Source organism: Camelus bactrianus, chromosome 3 (assembly GCF_048773025.1).
Source record: "Camelus bactrianus isolate YW-2024 breed Bactrian camel chromosome 3, ASM4877302v1, whole genome shotgun sequence".
Classification (NCBI taxonomy): Eukaryota; Metazoa; Chordata; class Mammalia; order Artiodactyla; family Camelidae; genus Camelus; species Camelus bactrianus.
Window position 1 is genome coordinate 71,127,865 of NC_133541.1, and position 20,574 is coordinate 71,148,438.

The 20,574-nt window shown below is 38.7% G+C and overlaps 1 long non-coding RNA gene across 1 annotated transcript in view; it reads right to left on the minus strand.

Annotated features, from left to right (window-relative positions):
• LOC141575261 (uncharacterized) overlaps positions 1 to 10,932 on the minus strand; it is a 136,775-nt gene extending 125,843 nt beyond the window's left edge. The window contains exon 1 of the long non-coding RNA XR_012502722.1: positions 10,774 to 10,932. This is a non-coding gene — a long non-coding RNA (uncharacterized LOC141575261). The remainder of the gene's footprint in view (positions 1 to 10,773) is intronic.
• Positions 10,933 to 20,574: the final 9,642 nt, after the last annotated feature.

The following is a 20,574-nucleotide window of genomic DNA, read 5'->3' on the forward strand; positions in this document are numbered from 1 at the left end:
AGACTTTAAACAGTCCCCATTAAGAAGAGTACCCCAACTGTTAGTGAACATTACAGGTTAAAGTTACTGGAAAGCAGACTCTGAGACAGTTTAGGGTTAAGATACTGATAACGGAGCATCAGTTAAATCAACAATCCTGGAAGGGCAGGAATCAGAATTGAGCAGAGGAAGAGGCCAAACAGCTGTAAGGTCTGACAGCCTCACCAGAGCTGAACTGACCCTTTGGAGTGGACCTGCTTTGGAACAAAACAAAATGAGCCTTTATACCTTGGCCTCCATCAGTCACTGGATGTGAAATGACCCTGAGAGGACAAGACTTTGTATGAGATGGCTGTGCCACTGAGACATCATTCAATAGGTGAAGATTATTTGCTGCAGCACCTGAGGTAACAAGTCCTCCCCTCAAGAGGGATCTGGTGGTCCACAGTCCTACTACAAAGACTCCCTGTGCACCACTGAGAGTCCTACCTGCCTATATCCTCAAGGAACAGCATCTTCAGAAATCTAGAAGCCTCACTTCTTGAGAGAAATGTAAAAGAAGCTTTGAGAGTGAAACTGCTGTCCAGTCCACAACCGACACTGATTTGCACCTTCTTCCACTACCCCTGCAGCATTCCCCGACTCTCAGCTCCCACCTCTTCTGGTCTCAGGGCTTATTTGGTGACATGATCCAAACTCTGATCCCGGAGAGGACTGGGTCCCCATTTGGCATGCTATTCTCAGGCTGGGGTTGCTATAACTGTTCATTTATAGAATAAAATGGACAAGAGGAATGTCTTACTCTGTTCAGGCTGCCCTAACAGAATACACAGACTAACAGACATTTATCTCCTCACAGTTCTGGAGGCGGAATTCTAAGACCAAGGTCCAACAGAGTTGATTTATGGTTAGGCCCCTCTTCCTAGCATACAGATGGCCACCTTCCTACCATGCCCTCTCACAGCCTTTCCTCTACACATGCAGGGAGATCTGTGAGCTCTGGTTTCTCTTCCTCTTTTCTAAGTTTACCAGTCTTGTTGGATTAGGGCTCCTCCCTTATAACCTCATTGAACCTTAATTCCCTCTTTAAGTGCCCCATCTCCAAATGTAGTCACACTAGGGGTTAACACTTCAACACATCAATTTGGAGGAGGGGACACAATTCAGTCCATAAGGAGCACCACGGGTACCTAAACAGTCCACTTTGGTTAAGTATCACTCCCAACCCAACTGTGTATCAGAAGTCCTCATCCTCTTGATGTTCAGCATCAATTGTTCCTGCCAAGATGGTGTCTGCACCTGCCTGTCAGTCTCTGTAAACAAGGAATTCAAAGTGCCCAGTTGACCGACGTAGATGGTAATCTACAAGGACCCTGGCAAAAGTGCACTCTGAGGGACCACGACATTTAACCCTCAGGGTCCAGAGTTGCAGGGGCAAGAGGCATCCAGCCCCACTCAGATCACTATGAGTGACAGTAACTGAGATCACAGTTGCTTTTCTCCTATGGTTCTGTCAAAGATAAACACAGCTGAGCATTGGTTAAAGTGGCGAAAACATTTTATTCAGTAATTCTTGACAGTAGGGGAAAGAGCTGAGCTGTTCTGAGCAATCTAAAAGGAAGAATGAGGGAGGAGGCAGAAATGATGCATATAAATCACACATTTTAAAGTTCTAGTCAACAAGAATTAGCTATTAATATTTTGATTGCATTTTCAAATCAGCTAATCGGCTTAGCTGTGGCTTTGTGACAGAACAAAGCTAACTGGTTCCCACAAGTAACTGCCAATGTAACATCAACTATGAACGTGACAACAAAAAAAACATTAATAACATAATAACTAACATTTGTTGTATGATGTCCATGTACCACGTGTTTTACATGGATTATTTCCTTAATCTTCGCAAATTTTCTATTAGTAGTTACTAAATACTTTTAAATTCTAGGTCACATGGAAAGAAACATGGCCTGGACATCCCAAAAAAAACACACACACACTCGCATATTTCAAACTGCATGGTCCCAAAATACATGAAACAGTTCTCTATAATGAATCAAGTACCCAAATAATTACGAAGTAAGGCTCATCATATAGCCTCTCCCTGAGAAAAACAAGAGATTCTGAAGAATTGTTAAATGACTTAACTATCAAAGAGTAGGATTTATTGTCCTACAAAAGCTAACTTTTTGGATGGAATTTACTCTGTTCATCTCCCAGGAAGAAAAACAAAATCAAAGTGTCTGCTACTGTCCTCCAGGGACAGACAATGTCATTTGAAACCTTCTCATCACTCTGTCAAGGCTGAAGCCTTGCACCAACCACTATACCTGAGCACATCAGAGGAGAGAAGGAAAAGGCAAGAGGTGTGCTTGCACCTATAGAACCGTATCCTGTTCCATGCGGCATCACTGACTGGGGGTCAGCCATCTCATGAACCACAGCACAGACAGTCATCCTTCGTGGGATATGGTTCCCAGTCCAACTTAAGTAGTTGCTAAAAGTGGAGTCTACTGTCTTTAAAATTCCCTGAACGAAATAAAACAAAGCTCGAGAACTTTTGGTTTTATTTAAATTGTCACATCGCCATCTTGTGGCTGCAGTTGGTAGAAGAGGAAACATGATCCCTGGGAGGCCCTGGTGTGTCTCCCTCTGCTTTGTCCTTGGGTTCAAACTTTGAACTCATGTTGGGAGAGCGTGATCTCATCTCAAATGTCCAAGCAAGTCAACTGAGGCTAAAAATGCTCTGTTGCTATGACTGGCAGCTATTGGATCTGACAGAGGAGAACCCAACCTCTATATGAGGATATGATTGCTGAAAAAGAAAAGGCACCTCTAAATTAAGTATAAAATAAATAAAAATTCAATTAAAATCTGAAAAGGTCTTGGTATGAAGCATCATATAATGCTCCAGTGAAGGACAATGAGGTCAGATATTCTCGGAAGCATCTACTATTTTCTTTAACTCAGACAATTACAGAATGAGTGCTTTTCAACAGCATAACAGATGGATTATAGATGGATTATGGATTCAACTGCATTCAATTCATGCAGCTACAGGTAAATTTAAAGTAGAAGCTGCTCGAAGCAGTGTCTCCCTATTTAGCTGATTTGAGAGCTCCACTAAGGACTGCATCAAGACAAATTTTCATGCCCATTTCGTTGATTAAATTTCCAACCCTATTTTACTTTATTTGAAACACGAATGGGATGGCCTAGTATGGCTGCATATTAACATCTGATTATATCTGTTGCGGATTCATTAATTCACCCAAATTTGTCAACTTTAGTATCAGGTCAAACAGGAAAATTATGAATTTTGTCAAGTGGAAGTTATTTTTCTAACATATTCCAGAACAGGGAAATTTTCAAGAGAAAGATGATGCATCTGCATCACCAACTAGGCTAAGTCAGCTGGAAAAGAGGGGGGTGAATAGTGGTCCAGGGAGCCTGGGAGGAGGAAAGGGGAACAAAAGGCTGAGCAGGTCAGTTAAAGAAAAGTTAGGTGATGTGGAAGATGGTATTTATTCTGCCTTAGTGTGAGACTGCTCCAAAACCTATGACTGACAACTATCTCTATTATACACCAAGAACCTTGAGAGAGAACTAGGGGCAGTTCCCAAGAAGCTGGCACCACGGCCAGAATGAGACATCACAAGGCTTAACAGACTCCAAGACCTCCAGCCTAGCTGGGAGAGGTCTTCCGCAAGCGAGCTGTCCAAAAACACAATTAGCTGCTCCACAGATACATCATCGTTTCCAAAACTCTATTCATCGTGGGAGAAGTCCACTGATGGGTAACTTCAAGGCAAGAAAGAGTTCTTAGCTCCTTCACCTTGCTCCAGCCTGACATCAAACTGCGGCAAAGACCTAAACTGTTTATTAGGTTTGAAGTGACATTTGTCACTTCCTTTAAATCCCTAAATTCCACTAATTCTTAGAATGTATTTTCTTACTATGGTCTCCCATTGACTCAAGATATGCTGACTTTTATAACCAGTAGAAATATATCACTCTATCTCCACTTCAATAAATGATTTCTACCTCCTCTATTTATTGCCTATTGTTAAGAGATATATAGTCCAGATTATAACGTGGAGAACATTCACTGTCCTTAAACGCATGGATGCTCACTTCAGAAGTTAGCAGACCTATCTATCACTCCATCTCAGATAATGGCCTACCCTTTGATCACTATGATAATTGCTTGACAGTGGTCAGCAGATCACTAGAGACATTTAGAAATTAAATTACTTGCTCTTGAAATAGAAGGAAACAATGAAGAGAAATCATTTTCATAGGAATAGGAATTCTACTCATCTCAAATATGAATCCTCTGATGAGCATTTGTATTACGGATTCAGATAAATACTATTATAGGACTTTCTGCCTTAAGGAAATGGAAAATAATCTATAAAGAGGAGACACTCTGGGAAATTGAAACACTGGCTTGTTTCAAAGGACATCTTTGTTCAGGTACAATAGTTGCTCAAAAGGATAAAGTCCAGAAAGGGTGAATTATCATTTTTACATTGCAAGATTAACAAAATACCAACTTAGGTCAAACTTGAAGATGCACTTGTGTGTATTTCTGTTACTGTGTTGAGTCCACCTTGTGTTCCTCCCTGGGAATCAGTTGGCCAGAGGTGGGCAGTCAGGTAAATTTTGTGGGCTGAGCTGATCTCCATGAGAGAAATGGATGCATGAAGTCTTGGCCTCCCCGTAGACTGGAATCTGAGCCACTGATAAGTGGGGCTGCAAGCATATATACTTGAGCCATATTCATGACATACTATGTTTGGTTCTAGTCTTTAAGAAAATATAAGCTTGAATCAGAAAATCAACATTCTCCCCAGTCCTAAACACTCAGCACAGCTGTAGGGGCTGCAGCACCCATCACTTTGGGTCCCAACTTTGTGACTATCAGAACCTAGGTTAAGGCACTGACAATGGCATTGTCGAGGTGGGCATCAGCCACAGTGACAGACACACACCCATGCTTTTCACAGCCAGCAGCCATCATGGGGAGGGCCGGCTCTGCAGAGAGGAATATGGGAGATGTTCACAAGGTTAACCAAAGAGACACAAGCCTTTTACCTCTGGATTTTCACCTTGTTACAAAGTCATATCTGAGCCCCTCCCAGCTGCCTCATAAATGTGTAGAACAGTACCAGTGCCCTTACTCCCTGGAAGCCTTGATGAAGAAAGTGAGTACTGCAAAGACTAGCCCTTTGTGTTCTGATCTCCCCTATGCATCAGTGTAATTGCAAACTTATTCAGACTGCAGAATTTTTATTGTTGGTGATGTGTATGAATTTGAAAAGCATGCATCCTAATTTTGTGATTGTCAGTTGAGCTCACAGGGCAGGCTCTGAAAAAGTTACCCATTTGGTCTGACAGTACAACTGATATGAAAATCCTAATTGGTTAATGAACATAGAACCCTTGGATAACATTCATCTTTCTGACTACTTTCATGGGTCTTCTTCAACTAGTTTTACTCTCATCACATACACCTTTTCATTTTTTAACGTTCCTTTACTGAAACAGCCAAATATTGACACCAACTTGAATAAACCTCAGAGTAAAAGAAAGGTACATGTCTACAGCTGCCCTGGACAACAACGAGCATGGAGCCGCGGGTATTCTGGCTCCACTCAGGGTCTTATTACCGACAAGTGACACTAAGTCACCAGATACAGAGACCTGAAAAAGAAAGTCACTTTGTCTATTCTTGAGCTGGCTCAGGGAATTCTATAAGTACACGAGCGTCTTCCTCTAAACCTGGTGTCTTGCTTATCCTCTCTTGTTGCCTTTCCCTCAGCAGAATCCTGAACTGGGCTGGTGAGAAAAGCACCAAGTATAAGATGAAGAATAAAGCCAAAACTATAGGACACTGATGAAAGAAACTGAAGATAACAAAAACAGACAGAAAGCTATGTTGCTTATTAATATTGTGAAAATGACCACACTACCCAAAGCAACCTACAGCTTCAATGCCATCTCTATGGAAATACCAACTGCATTATTCACAGAACTAGAACAAATAATTCTAAAATTTGTATGGAAACACAAAAGACCCAAGAACTGCCAAAATAATCTAAAGAACAAAGCTGGAGATATCATGCTCCCTAATTTCAAACTAAAGCTACAGTCATCAAAGCATTATGATACTGGCACAAAAATCGACACACAGATTAATGAAACAGAACAGAGAACCTAGAAATGAACCCACCTTTTTATAAGTGATTAATCTATGACAAAGGAGGCAAGAATACATAATGGGGAAAAGACAGACTCTTCAATACATGGTATTGGGAAAGCTGGACAGCTCCATGCAAAACAATCAAACTGGACTAGTGTCTCACATCATATACAAAAATAAATTCAAAATGTATTAAAGACTTACATATAAGACCTGAGACCACAAAGCTTCTGGAAGAAAACACAGGCAGTACACTCTTTGACATATTAGTAGTATTTTTTGGATTTGTCTCCTCAGGCAAAAGAAACAAAAGCAGAAATAAACAAATGGGACCTAATCAAACCAGAAAACTTCTGCACAGTGAAGGGGAACTATTAACAAAATAAAAAGGCTGCCCATTGAATGCGAGAAGACATTTGCAAATGACATAGCCAATAATGGTTACTGTCCAAGATATACAAAGAACTCATGCAACTCAACATTAAACACACAAACAATCCAAGTAAAAAAAACTACCATACAATCCAGAAATTCCACTCATGGTTATTCGTCCAAAAAATATGATATATGTACCCCAGTGTTCACTACAGCATTATTTACAATAGACAAGATATGGAAGCAACCAAAGTGCCCATCAATAGACGAATGAATAAACAAAATGTCTATATATACAATGAAACAATTCTCAGCCATGAAAAAAGAATAAAATCTTGCCATTCGTGACAACATGGATGGATCTAGAGGATGTTATGAATGGTGAAGTCAGACAGAAAGACAAATACTGTATGACTTCACTTATATGGGGAATCTAAAAAACAAAAATGAACAAATAGAACAAAGCTGAAACAGAGTCATGGATACAGAGAACAAACAGATGGATGCCTGAGATGAGGGAGGGAGGGGGAGAAGAGATTTATAAGATATAAATAACTTTGTTTTCCTTTTTATTGTGTTTCATAAAAAAAGTACAGATTTTATACAAATCTCCAGTGAAAATCTTCATTGCAGTGTATTTTTTTAATTTACTGGCGATGGAAAGTGGTACTTTTATATGATTATCAAAAATGTATTTTAACTCACGCTGGCCATCTGGAACGATCTTGGGAAATATTAAAATAAGGACCAGAATTCCTTTAATCAGCTCCATCATCTTTCCCCATGTGTTTAGCAGAGTTTCTTGATTTTTTTGGTTTATATTTTACATTAATTTTTTTTAAACATTTATTGAACTTTTTGTGGTCTAGTATGTAATATTTGGCATTGGGGGAAAACATCCCATGAATATATGAAAAACTACTGACTACACCATATAAAATACAACATACATCTATTGGTTCTACTTATTTACTGAAGTATTTATATCAATTTAATTAAAGATTATTTTGGTGCTTATTATACAGCAGGTTCTCATTTAAATTTTATCTACCTCATCAGTCACAGATTCAATTTTTTTTTTTTTTACTCTCCAAATACAATACACTTTTATAAATTCTTTTGCTTACAGAAATTTGTTTTTTACATTTTGGTTTTATATTATTCAGCATTAAGACTTCTATTTGTCATCACATAATGATTATTGTTATTGTATTTTATTATTTGTTATCCATGCTTTCCTTTAATTGAATTCAATTCACTGTATCTTTCATTGTTACCTAATGTTTTTCCAAGATCTCTAGCTTGCAAATGCTATGTTGTTGAATTACACTGGTTTTCAACAGTCAAACCTGAGACTCTTTGCTATCAAGAAAAAGTTTGCATCACTTACTCTCATTATTATACTTATTAGGATTGATTTCAGTTGTCCTCTTTAATTCTTTTCACATCCATGTTGACACTTAAAAAAAATTGTGCTCGCTGTATGAACTAGAATATATTTATATTTGTTTTTATTATTTACAAAGCAAATAGTCTAGATATCTTTCCTAGGGATAATTTTTGGGTTTTTTTTCATGATGTTTAATTCTAATTTTTAATTGATGTGTAGTCAATTTACAATGTTAGTTTCAGGTATATAGCAAAGGGATTTGGCTATACATATAAATATACATGTATATATATAAATATATATACATATATATATAATTTTTCAGGTTTTTTTCCATTACAGCTCATAATAAGAAATTGAATATAGTTTCCTGTTCTATATGGTAGGCCTCTGTTTATGTATTTCATGTATCATAATGTGTATCTGTTAATCCCAAATAACACACAATTTTCATAAGTTGTATATTTGTGATAATACAATAAGAAAAATGACTTTTAATTTACTTTTATTACAAGCCACTATAAAGAACTGTCCTGTTACATATTGTAAAAGAAAGGTCATGAGAAATACAGTGTTGAATTTGCGCTAACTAAATTTAAGAGGGTGTGATCTGCATCACTATTGATCTTTAGCCTAAGAAAACAATTCCATTTCAATGAGGCGGGAAGCCCCATAAAAAGACTGGCAGGACCCCTACGCACGGCCGCTGCTCTCCTCCCACTAGCTTCCGGTTCCTTGGCCCAGAGGCTCTATCTCACTTTTTGCCTCTAAAGCAGCTAACTTACACCTAGAATTCTATTGGTTTCCTGAGCTCACTTTCCTCCACTCCTCATTGGTTATTACTCTCACTCCTGATTGGTTATTACTCTCACTTCTGACTGGTTATTACTCTCACTTCTGATTGGTCCATTTGTAGTACTTCATTTGCATGGACCTCACTCCTGATTGGTCTATTTCTACAAAGCTTGTTCCTGGTTGGTCAACTTCTGTTGTACTTTATTTGCATATGATGTTGCAAAGTGTAAAACTGGCAGCCTATAAAAGGCCTGTGTAAACCTACAGACGGGGTCCAGAGCTTGAAGTGTTAACTCCTCTGGGCCCGGTGGTGTAATAAATCTGAGTTCTCCAACTCTCCAAGTGCTGCTTGGTCTCTCTCCCTGATTCAGGTTGCTGTCACAACTGAGCTGTAACACATTTTTCTGCAACATCAATAGTAAAAAAAAATAAGCATTAGCACTGTAAAGAACTCTGCTTTCCCCTTTCCTTGTGTTTACCGTGGTTCCTGATGTCTAAGTTCACTTAGTCATGAAGTTGGACACAAATCCATGGCTTCATCTCGATTCCCTGCATATATGCTATTTCTCTCTCACAACAATGATTGCCATGTTCCTGTTACGGCTCTATTTCTATCTTGATTAGGCAGCTGTTGCAAAATTATGTTAATTCTCGCTTTCATCTTACACAAAGGAAATCAAAGGTGCTTTGAACTTTTTTTTGAAGCAGTTTATATCATTTATACTCTTATGAAGTAGACGGTTACCTTTTCCAAAAGTGCAAATAATCTTTCCACTGTTAAAACAAAAAACAAACAAGACCAGCCTGGAAAATTCTCTGAGCAGACAAAACCAGTTTGCTATGAACAGAGCTTAATTTAGCTGATTTTGCAAGATTACCTTCAGCTGGGCCATTTCTTGTTTGTGCCTCTGGAAATCATAAGCAAAATTAAGTCACGGCCTTCTCACTATACAAGTTGCTTTATAACAATATACCCCTGAGCCTCATTCCACGTTTTGGTTTGAGTGCTCCTGGTTCACAGACTATCTTTTGGTGTGTGCAAAATGAGCTTTTACTAATTACTACTTCAGCAATTCATTGGTTTTCATTTTTTCTGAGCTTCTGACACCGCCTCTTCCAAAATTTATGTTTTAAAAATATCAGTGAGGGACTTTTCTGCCTCTAACTCCAGAGGATTAAACTGTATCAGATCAACCTTCCTAGTAAGAACAAAGAGAATAAATAAAAATGATTAAAATATTTTTTACATCAAAGGCCCACCATGGCAGGCAAGGCCTGGCATTCTAAGATATTCACGAGAGACTATTTCAGAAATGCCTCGCCACCCTTTTCCCTCTTCCCATTTGTACCCACTCCCTTTGCAATTTGACTTCGTTGATCCTCCCATTTTAAAAAGGGTGGCATCTGGCCCCACACCCCTGTGTACACAGGTGGATGTGGAACTTGCCTTTAGCCAATAGAATGCAACTGAAGACTGTGCTGTGCCAATTCCATGCCTGAGCCTCAAGAAACCTGGGAAGTTTTCCTTTCTCTTCTGGATCCCTACCTCTGCCACGTGAACCGGTCTAGCACGGGAGACGCACGCAGAAGACTAGACACGCGAGCAGCGAAGGCGCCCAGGCTCATAGCCAACCAACTCACAAAGCACAACTACCCAGGCACTTGTAACTGACTTCACATAAACGAGGAAACCCCGCTGAAACAAAGCAAGTCCGCGCAGAGTCCTGCCTGACTTGCACACCTACAGAACCACAGTGAAATAGACGCTTGCTATTTTAAACTGCTGATTTGTGAAGCAGTTTGTTTCCCAGCAGTTGCTACTACCGGAATCCTGACAGCAAAGTACGAAAGCTGAGGTCCACCGAAACTATCCTTCAACAAGAAAGGAGAAATAAAGACGTTCTCCGACAAAGTAAGAGTGAAAAAGAGTTTGTCACTAGAAGCCCGACTATTAAAGACGGGCTGGGCTGCCCTGGCGCCGCTCTCCTCGCCTCGGCCTCTCCGGCCTCACCGCCCGCGCCGCCTCCCCTACCTCCAGGACGGTCCTCTCCTCTCTCCAGGGCCGACACAGTCGCTGTCCCGCTGCAACGTGGTTTCTCCATCGTCAGCAACTAGGCCTAGCAGCTCCACTGGGCCTCACCTGCCGCCGCGTCTGTCCGGTTGGAACTGAGTCTGGCGGCTTCCCCACGGACCGGAACCGGAACTCAACCGCCCGCCTCAACCCGCAGCAGCTGCGCGGCCCCCGCCCACGCCGCCCACGCCCCACGAGAAGTTGCGCCAGCTGGAGACTCGGAACATTTAAAGTGGTCTCAGAGAAAACCGCCCAGAAAGGGGAAGGTTTTAAAGACATATTGGAGGAGGCAGTAATACGTACTAAGAAACCGGAGAAATTCCAATATAGAAGAAAGCACCATTTCTAAGTCAAAAAATATAATTCTGTTGCTTGAAACAGTTACTGCTTAAAACATAATGTTACACGTTTGACTTGTTAAACAGCCTGTTGCTGAACCGAAACACCTGTCACCACTATAAATGTCAAGGTTTCAGTCTCATTTACCGTTGAATACTTATTTTCTCTAATAAGAAAACCACACCCCAGATTGGAGCAAACTGCAGTCCTAGAGTGATCGCAGAGCAGTTTCTAAGAATACAGCTTTCTCCCCTAAAGCTCGGCCTTCACAGCAATGGATGTTTCAGGTTCGAGGGAAGCCCAAACTTAAGTGCTATATCTGTCATCATCATCGTTTGCTGTCAATTGAAATGAAAACCTTTGTTCACGCACTATACTCAGCTCTCACTCAGCTGTATCATCTCACTGCCAAGGATAAGTCAATGGTCCACACCTGACGCCCTTCTGATAGAACTAGTTCCAAATGATAGGTGTTTGTTGGATGGACACTTTCCCTCCCACCCCTGCCTTATGTTCCATATATCCCTTTCTAACACTCAGGAAAATAAACAGACTAGTGTAGTATTAGGAGAGGAAACTACTTTATTAAGAGTGGAGATTTTCACCTTAACTTTAAAAGCACAATAATAGTTACCCAGACTGTAATTAAGCTGACCTTAGATTTAGTAGTATAAACTAGAAGAGGTGTGTATTTGTAGGAAGAGAAAAAGCCAAGTTCTTATTTATCTGTGTCAGTTCATTAGAATTCACTTTTTCATGCCGTTACTCTTAGAACCCACACAGTCCCCTTCCCACTAGACTAGGTCCTAAAGAAGCCTGTTTCCATTCTCTTACCCTTTTTACGAGTGCTAATTGTAGATTATTTTATCACCAGGACACAATGCTACTGCCCAAAAGGAAAAGATGTCACTTCTGCTCAATTAACATCACCAGAAAATATAAAAAAGAAATCTTTCTCTTTTCTAAGAGTCTTGCCCAACAGTTTCTCATTGTTGCATGGTTGGTGGGGTGTCCTTTTCTGCTGGAGGTACTCACACCAGAGAAGGGACACAACTCCTGCTCACACGCTAGGAAGTAGACTCTGGACAGCCAACTTTTCATCTGCCCAACTGTATAACAGCTGCATTGCCCAGTGTTCCAGGTGTGCCAAGTTTGATGCAGGATGAATTCTGTCAAAGTCGCTTCCCCCAGAGCTAAAGAGTTGCCATATCTCCGTCACAGTTCTTTATTAAGAGCTCTGTGGTGATGAGGACGTGTGTGATGCTTTTACTGAACTTTCTTCTCCTAGCACATACTGTTCTCTTCTTCCTTTCCCTTACTCCATCCTCATCTTTACTCCCCACACGTAAGCAAAACATGAGTTAAATAAGAATTAAAAGTCACAAGAATCCCACAAAAATAAAAAGAATGGCTAAAAGGAGTTCTCGAACAGAAAGAAAATGATAAAAGAAAGAATCTTGGAGCATCAGGAAAGAAAGAGAAAAAAGGAAAGAACAGAAAAATGGGTAAATGCAATACACTGGCTTTCTTCTCATGAGTTTTCTAAATCATATGTGATGACTAAGACAAAAATTTTAACACCAGCTGACACTCAAGACAATGCTATTTAAAAGCACGGAGAGTAAAAGTCCTCAATGAAACTAAGTTGTCCACACATCACTAGATGGTAGAACGTTGATACTAGCAAACTCTGAGAGGCTACGCTGTTCACTGTAACACTCAGAGCAACCACTAAGAAAACTATGTGAACTATACACTCAAAAACACTGTAAATAAATGAAGATGGAATCCTAAAAAATGTTCAGTTAACTCACAAGAAGGAATGAAAAAGTAACAGAAGAAACAAAAGGAAAATAAACAGCAAACTTAAACCCTAACATATCAATAATTATCTTAAATGTAAATGGCTTAAATACACCAAATAAAAGATAGAGGTTGGCAGAGAGCATCAAAACAAAAAACAAAAAAACAAAAACAAAATAAAAACAAAAAACAAAGAGAAACCTGACAAATAGCATTAAGGTAACATCAACAGTAATGTGATCTTGATATGATGTGATGAAAATGCCAATTACCTTGGGCATATTTCTTCCCCAAACCCATCACCCAGTCTTCTCTTGACAAAAGCAATAAACAAATCCCAGTTGAGAGACATTCTACAAAATATTTGACCAGTAATTCTAAAACTATCAAAATCATAGAAAATAAGGAAATTCTGAGAAAATATCACAGTCAAGAGGACCCTAAGGAAACATGACTACTGGATGATCCTGGTAAAGAAAACATTAGGAAAAAACTGAGGCAGTCTGAGTAAAATATAGATTTTAGTAAATAATAATGTATCAACATTAGTTCATTAATGTAATAAGGGGAACTCTCTAGTTTATTTGTAAATTTTTTGTGTAAAAACACTATAAATCTAAAACTGTCCCAAAATTTAAAAATTATTAAAGATTAAACAAACTACAGTCTATTGAAATGATGTCTTATTCCCTCTTCCTTAAAAATCCTGTTTTATATTTCTCATATAAGTGGTATCAGGTAATAAAAAGTAAAGAGGATGTGAGGAAACTTTTGGAGGTGATTGGTATGTTTATGGCGTAGGTTATCAGTGACAGTCTCACAGGTGTCTACTTATTTACAAACTCATCAAATTGTATACATAAAAAAGTATATTACATGACAAACAGTGTGATGACATATTCATTAACTGAAACAACTATTCTTAGTCACACAGGGCAAATAGCTTTTTATAATCGTTTTTAGTATACCTGTCTTTACACAGTATTTTACATGAAAAAAGAGAAAAAAGTTAGGACTAATTAATGAAAGAGGAGTGATACAATATTATACATAACAATATACCTGCTACAAATATTATACATAAAAATATATACATATATAAAAATATAATATGTAAAATATACACATATAATTACATATATAATTATACATGTAATAATTCTGTAACAGTACCTATTCTGATTCTGGGGGCCCAGGTATTGGACTTGCTTTGGCAGTTGGATGGGAAAATATGACACTGAGTTGTGAGCCTGGAGTCAGTAATTAAGGATACAATAAAGAGGAATTAGAAAGCATAAAACCATCTTTCCAAAAATACAATGAAAAGTCTTAGTGTTTCAGCAAAGGAAAACAAAAAAAGAAGAAAAAGCTACAAAATATGGCCCTACAGATTCTAAAAGAAGATAGGAGGAAAAAGGACAGACAGTGACCCATTTATTTGTATGTCCTCCTCAAGGCCCAGATAGAGTCAGGGGACAGTATCCTGGATAGTTTCAAAGGAATTGTAAGGACAGAGGAGACTCTGAAAAGAAATCACTTTGTAAGTTGACCCACACTGTCTTGCAGACAGCCATTTTAAGGTCAGATAAACCACATCAAGTCAAAATTATGAATTAAGCATACATCTTATGCTTAGGTCTGTGCTAAACATTTTTTAAAGTGTATCAGAGATAAACAATCTAAGTCTCCATCAACAGATGAATGGATAAAGAAGATGTGGTGTATAATACAATGGAATATTATTCAGCCATAAAAAGAATGAAATTCTCCCGTCTGCAACAATGTGGATAGACCTAGAGAGTATTATGCTTAGTGAAATAAATCAGACAGAGAAAGACAAATAGTCTATGTTATCCCGTATTGTGGATTCTAAAAAATGAAACAAATGAACGCATATAACAAAACAGAAATAGACTCGCAGATATAAAGCACCAAACTAGTGGTTACCAGTGGGGAGAGGGAAGGGAACAAGAGAGGGAGGAGCAAGACAGGGTAAGAGATGAAGATGTACATACTATGATATATAAAATAAATAAGCTACAAGGATATGCTGTACAGCACAGGGAAATGTAGACATTACTTTATAATTTTAAATGGAGTATAATCTATAAAAAAATATTGAATCACTGTATTATATACCTGAAACTAATATAACATTGTAAATCAACTATACTTCATTTTTTTTAAGTTCACAAAAGATAAAATAAAAATACTCTCCCTGCCTTCAAGGAATGCATAGTCACTGTGGAGAAGGACAACACCATCAGGACTACCAAAAATGATCACAGGTAGTCAGATTTAGGAGTCAGAGTCAGGTATAAGGAAATAGTGCTCATGTCTTACTGCAGAGTATGGTGATGCAAACCTTATTGTAACATTAAACCTGATGTTCAAAAAGGAACACCCTGCCAAAAATCTTACTGCAGTATGTTTCAAAGTATGTTTGTGCACAATATTTCATTGTCAATACATCAGTTAAGCAAATTCCACACAACTCCCACTCTCCCTTCTATGAGGCAACATGTTCATAGTTATCAAGACTGAGTTCACATTGACCACCAAATAAGGATGTGTCCACTAGCTTCTTAAGGAACCCACTTACAGGTGAAATGAAGTCAGTTAAGTGATACCTGATCTCAACCCCTTTGAATGGTTTTGTTGATTTTATAACTGCTTTAAATTTGAGGAGATAACTTTAGATGTTGTCTTGTTTCTATGTGGCCTCAGGCAAAGAGTTCAGATTTGGAGGCCACTTCTTCCTTTTTCTTTGTGTGTGTGTTTTTTTTAAACACCTTTATAGTGGTATGGTTCCTGTACAGTAAACAACACATATTTCAGATGTACAATTTGATGAATTTTGATAGATGAATACACCCATGAAACCACCACCACAATCAAGATAGCTAACATTTCCATTTCTCCCCAAGAGGTACAATTTTTGAATTCCCAATTTATCCCTTCCCACCCCATTTACCCCCTGGATAACCCTAAGTTTGTTCTCTATGTCTGTGAGTCTGTTTCTGTTTTGTAGATAAGTTCACTTATGTTCTTTTTTTTTTTTTTTTAGATTCCGCATATAAGCGATATCATAAGGAATTTTTCTTTCTCTTTCTGGCTTACTTCACTTAGAATGATGATCTCCAGGTCCATCCATGTTGCTACAAATGACATTATTTTATCCTTTTTATGGCTGAGTAGTATTCCATTGTATAAATATTCTACATCTTCTTTATCTAGTCATCTGCCAATGGACATTTAGGTCATTTCCATGTCTTGGCTATTGTAAATAGTGCTGCTGTGAACACTGGGGTGCATGTGTCTTTTTAAATTACATTTTTCTCTGGATATCAAACCAATGGTATGCAATGTACCTGGTGCTTTACTTCTCACAGCTAAGAGAAGCAGAGACTGCTGGAGGGGTTGAGCTCAGGGCACATTTCAGTACACATTATAAACCACTTACAGGATAACAACCATTTTCAATTATACCCTGTCTGGCAGCAATTTTCAAAAAATGATTTTAATAAAAATCTCATCCCTATTCCTCCAAATAAGGAATGCCTTTCATCTAAACCCATCTTTTTCAAGGTGGAGTCAAAAGTTCTAGGGACATGTAAGTTTTTGCCAAGGCACAGAGCTCTGAGGCAGGCTTGTATGGCCTTTACCACTGTTTTATATTCTGAATAAGAAAATCTGAATTCACCAAACAGGCTTAATTACATTTTCCTAAAGACTTATTCACTTTCCATAATAGATTGTAACTGAATTACTTTAACAGTGAAATTTTCTTGTGCGTTGAATGATGTAAAACAAAATATTAAAGTGAAATAAAATAACTTATAAGTAAGTACAAAGGACAAATGAAGAGTACAGTACTTTGCCACACAGAGGATGATTACAAGCAGTTTTTTAATTGGAAATAATATTAAGATGGGAGGTTAAGGTAGTTACTCTTTAAAGGATGCATGGTAATAGCCACAAGGATGAGCTGTTTCAATAATGAAATTTCCTCCTCTTTAGTTTTTAAAGCCAAATATGTCCTCATTTTTCATAATGTTAGACATACTATTTTGTTACCTGCAATTCAGTTCTTATCACATACTTTGTTTTTTCAGTTTTATTTCTTTCATGGCTACTTGCCTCTCACTTTCTAGTCTAAGGAAGTCAAGGAGAAATATATGAGAAGTGAAATAGCTTTGAATGAGACACATCATTTAAGATTATAGAAGGTAATAAAGTTAAAAAGAGTTGTTCGCTCAGTGCCCTCAGAGCAGACCAGATACCTGGAAGGATCTGAGAGTCCCCAGGGTATTCTCAGAAGTTCTCCTTCATTGATGTCCCCACCACTGCCTGGAGCCGGACAACAGAGTGACTCACCTCAACAATCTGAAACCTCATCAGACAGCTAATAAAAAGAGCTTTGTATTTCTCCTTATCTTGACTGGTCCAGTGGAGAGACAGATCATTCTGGATAAATGTGTTTATCTTCACTGGGTTTCAAACATGAAGGTCACAAAGCATTTGTACAATAGCAATTTGAGTGGAGCCGTGGAAGTGAAACTCGGGTGGGTTGAGGAAGGAGTAGGAAGGGAGAAAAGGGAGAGAAGGAGAATATATAAGTCTTTGGAGGAATTTTGTTATAAAAAGGAGAAAGCAACAACAGCTAGAGGGCCATGTGGATTATTTTTAATAGGAAATAATATATTACATATATACATGCATATATATACACTGCTGTATAATAAGTAGCAAATATTCACCCAGTAGAGAAGGAGAAATTGAAGATGCTGAAGAGTATTAGGATAATTACAGAAGGTTCTTGATGTGAGAGTGGAGGGTATCCACTGGTCACATCATGGGCTAGACTTAAGTAGCATCATGGACTATCCAACCAAAGTAACAAAAGAGAAAGCCAAGTAAAAACATAGTTATGCAAGTAGGTGTGCAGATTGGCAGGTGGAAGATAAGATAGTTTTCTTTGAATTGCTCAGATTATTTTCTCAGGGAAATGAGATAAAATTAGCTGAGAACAGGAACAGAGAGAGTGAGCAGAGGTTTGGAATGAGATGAGAATGGGGGAATCGTTTTCTTGGAAGTAAGAGTGAATTACTCTGCCTACTCTTCTGGAAATACAGTTGAGAAATCCATGCCCTTGCCCAAGTCTTGCCCATCACGTAGCCAATGGATCCTATCCATTCAGATATGAAGAACCTCCTCCCACTACCTCAGAGCTCCTCAGCTACTTCAGCTTCTCTTTCTCTACAGGGTAATAGCTTTGCTAGATGTGGGTTCGTCACCAGTCGTGGGTTCTGGCCAGCAGAAGTCCCAACGAAACGGAATGAATTACTCAAGACTCTGGAAAAAGTCAAGAGACCAATAGGGAATCGGGAGCCAACTCTCCGAACCTCTCAACTGCTCCCACATTTATTGTCTATAATCAAAGGGGAAATCATTGACCATTGTGTGATGGAATGCAGGAATTTAGGGAAAGACAGGGTGGGATTTAGATTGTAGAGTATGGCTCAAGGTCAGAAGGCCCTCTAGGTTTTAGCAAGTCATATTTGTGTTGACATCAGTGAGCCTCACAGCTTATCAGGGCAAAATGTCTGAGAAGTAGCTGCTTTAACATTTTTCTTGGACTCAGGCGGCTGTGCCTGTCTTAGGTTGCCCCCTTCTGGGGGTCTTACCCATCATTGGCTAACCAGCCTTCTCACCTCTGAGTTTGCAGCTTTTTATAACTTGTATATCATTCCAGCCCAAGACTCATTTCTTTGGGGGCCTACAGTTTACCTTTAGGGAAGTCATGCGGACAGGGGAATAATATACACTCTCATAGATATGTTAAAGCAGACCACCAGCCCAGAAGTGGCTGGGGTCTGTTACAATTTGTTAACCCAGTCATGGGCTCCCACAGCTGGACTGTCCTGAGGACTCATTTGAGATTATGATCATAAATGAAAAATGAAACCAATACATTGGCTATACCTCTCCAGATACGTTCAGCTGATTGGGTACAGGCAGTGAGCAGATAGAAATGTGGATTTACAGAGGTCAGTGTTTAACTAGATAAGTATAATTACAAAGATAAGAGCAGGAGACGTCCATGGGCCTCTGCTTCAAGGCCTCCCAGTTAATCATCACCAAGACTGCCTTCTGTCCCTGGAGTGCCCTGCATCTATGCACATGCACACACAAACACACACACACACACACGCACGCACACACACACTAGATGAACATAGAATATAGAGATCACCAGAATCCTCGTATATTTGCAGCACACCTGCCCTTGCTGTGAACAATCCTTTTAAAGCATTTAAATCATTTTAAGTTGAATTCTCACGAAGGAGTCAAAGATACAGCACTTGGCTGACAAACTGAAACAGCTCTCAATCAGCCCATGGAAAGTCTAGAAACCAAGTAACAGATCCAATTTCAAGCATATAAACAATGATGCTGTATGAATAATTTATGATGCAAAAATGATAACCAAACCCCACCCCTGTGAATAACAATAAAAATATCAGTGAATCTACTTTTGTAGAAGGTATAGTAGTATATAAGTAAGTGTTGACGGGAGAATATAAATTACGGATTTAAAAAATATAAATACTATCCGAAATTCCTAAGAATTCTGTTAAATCTGACCATGTTCAGCTAAAGATGCAACTAAAAATATGACTTAGACCTAATGTCTGTGGATGGTGGCTTTGATCTTCACTGTAACATAAAATTATGGTGAAAAATAAGAAAGTAGTGTGGTTACAGAAAAACCTCATTCAGATGTTTCCCAATGTTCTGAGTCAAAACCAAAAATGAATAAAGGTATGTACTATCCTCTAAACACGGAGGTCCACTATATTATTTTATAATGATCCCAAATGTAGTTGAACGTCCACTCCCAATTTGTATCGAACTATACAATTTAGAGCTGATAAATAAAAATAAAGATAGAATAGCTATATATCCATTCATGTAAAGAGCTGACAGAACTCATGCGTGATAGAAACACAGTCTGAGGACTCCACGTGGTTGCTAACAGCACAGTATTATGCTTAAGAGATCTTTCTGATTTACTTTCCACGTATCGAGATCATTCATCATCAAAATATTTTACTTTACTTGAGAAAAGAGAAAATTCATGTGAATGTTTTAGTATTACTAAGAAAAACAAAGTAACAATCTACTTTCAACTGCCTGTTTATTGTCATTTGCTTATACAAATGGGAAAAGCAAAAGTGGGCCATGTGGAAGCACAGTGTTTTTTAAATATCTCCTGATCTATACTCTCCTGTTTGCAAGCTTATTTCTCCCTCTCAATCAGTAGTTTGTCCCTAGAAAGGGACACAGTGGCTGATCAGAAGCATGTAGGATTGGGATCCAGAGAATGCTAAGCGTAGGGACTTCATGGCTGGTGGCAAAAGGTGGGAACCGTGCACCCCAGTAGTAAGTCAGTCTCAGCGCAATGCCCTGTTACATTAATTAAACAAGAAGGCTGTTAGACTGAAGTGGCTTGACCGCCCCAGCAGCCTCTGTAAGCAAACCAAAATCTACGCCTGTAAGTGCTGCAAGGTTGCAAAGGGAAGGACAACTAATCACAAACAGCCAACTAGGTGTTAA